This window comes from Pteropus vampyrus, unplaced genomic scaffold (genome assembly GCF_000151845.1).
Source record: "Pteropus vampyrus isolate Shadow unplaced genomic scaffold, Pvam_2.0 Scaffold3, whole genome shotgun sequence".
In the NCBI taxonomy this organism is placed as follows: Eukaryota; Metazoa; Chordata; class Mammalia; order Chiroptera; family Pteropodidae; genus Pteropus; species Pteropus vampyrus.
Genome location: NW_011888784.1, coordinates 1,656,608 through 1,658,982, shown reverse-complemented (window position 1 = coordinate 1,658,982; position 2,375 = coordinate 1,656,608).

Here is a 2,375-nt window from a genome sequence, read left to right as displayed (position 1 = left end):
AGAGATATAAGAATGAGGAAAGTCAGTCAAAGGCCTGTGCCACGCTATTCTATTTTCTAGTGCTAATCTTAACCCTGTTCTGAGTGTTTATCCAGATGGTAATAGGACCTTAAATTGGAAGACCTGTGTTAGGTAAGACAGAGTTGAGCCGAAAGAATGAGCCTCCTAGTGACATTATATTGAACATTCTGAGTCAGAAAAGTGAAAGTTTATTTTGATCCTGTAACTCCCTTTTCTAGGACACATGGATTCATTCCTTCATTTATTCTATTAAAAATATGTAGATGATACTTAATGTGTGCCAGACTCTGTATTAGACCCTATGGGAAAAGGAAGGCTAAATAATACAAGGAAGTCTTGCCTGTAGGTGGCTAACAATCCTTGGTGAGAAAAGGTAAAGACCTGCCCAAATAATCTTTACAGGGTACTGCAGGCTATGTATGGAAGCAGTGCTGAAACCCAGTGCAGGATGAGTTTATCAGAAGAGATGTTTTCAGACTGGGCTATCTGGAAGGTTTTCATAGGGTGATGGGGTTTGAGCCTTGACTCCAACAGATGGGAAGGAATTCTGAGTAGACCTGACCACTGGGTCATAAAATATGTGGATCACCTGCCTCCTGCCTTTGTATATGAATACATCAGCTTAAGGCTGCATGACTACAGACTTTTAACCCCTGTATGTGAATGCAGTCAATGAGATGGCTGAGATCAAGTCCACAGGGCTCCTCCTGCTTCACATTCCCTCATGACGTGTTTTCCCCATCAGGAAAAAAAATCCATTCTGTCAGTGGACAGAGGGGAGATGACAGAATAAATTCTGGTTACCAAATGGCAATTAATTTCTGTTCATACATATGTTCCATGGATTGTTTTCAAATCAAATATCTGAAATCTGTCTTCAGCTGTGTAGTTTATAGCATCGATGAGTAAGAGCTGCTTTTGAAAGGAAAAAAATAATAATGCACAGCAGGGAAGTTAAAGCAAAATGTATTTTGGAATAGAAACACATTTCTTGAACATACTTAAATTGAGAACTTCTTTTTTAATCTTTAAAAATAGATAACTTTTTGAAGATTGTAATATGTTGTATGTTAAAATTACCCTCTGGTAATGCTGAGAATGGTGAGGATTTTTTTCCCCAAGACTTTTTTTCTCCAAGACCTGTTTCCAATTCGCCCTTTCTATAAGTTCCAGGATGTAGCTCAGTGGGTGGTGAGAGTTCAGTAGATTCCCATTCTGGGCTCTTTTGTGTATGTTGCTGAATGTATGTAAACTTATTTGATAATTTTGTTAAGTTTCTAATTGGATTTAAGATGCATTGGAGTTCATTCTAGACAAATGGTCTTCATTACTAAGTATTTATTGAAGGCTACCGTTTATCAGACGCTCGCAATGTATCGGATAACCCTTTGTGCTAGGTACTATTTGTACTAGTTTACAGATAAGGCAGTGAAATCCAGATTGGGGGTGGGGGTTGGAGCTGGGACATTTGCATGTGCCCCAGGGCTAGTAACACAGCCGTGACCAGAACCAATATTTTTCTAACTCTAAAGTTCATGCTCCCAACCACTAACCGGTATTTCTTCCAATCCCTCTCCCCTTTCTCCTAAGGGACAATATTTGTAGGGGATAACAAGTATCAGACAGGAAAAACCATTGGACCTTTATGACTTCTAATGCACTAGGCTCTAAGATCTGTCTAGATCCTATTCAAGAAATGGCCACACTGCTTCTAAAGTACGCTAAGCCCTTACAAGGTATACCTGTTGGTTCATAATGGGAGACTAGATGGGTTAGGGAATTGGAAGCCCTGGAGTGGATCATTTACACGGGATTTAGTATAGACCAATAAGTGGAAAGCTTCCTTCTATACATCGTGCCTAACATCATTTCCAAAGTACCATATTTATTTTTTTTTACTTCTTTCTATTTTTTTCTCACGCATCTCCCATTATCACTCTTACTTTCTGCCTTATTCCTGCCTTTTTGTTCCCCATTTTTTCCCACCACTTGTTGGATAGTGCTAAGTCTAGATGTTTTCTATATCAGAAAATTAATATTTTACAGTAGCTTAAACTATGTTACAAAATAATATATTAGCAAAATGCTTGTAGTTCTGCCGTTACTTGTTAATTCCTTCCCAATGAGATATTGATGAAATAGGTATCCAGGTATGGCTAAGCTGGGGTCCCTCTTTTCTTTCTACTTTCTTTGTCATCATCCTCCGATGGCTCTCTGAATGCCACAAGATTCTAAGTCCCGTGGTGATCCATAACTCTGTGCATTAGACTGGTCTCTTTCCGAAATCAGAGCTAATGCTTGACTTGCAGAGAGTTCCAGTTGGTGTCTGTAGTGATTTCAAGTTTAATGCTTTA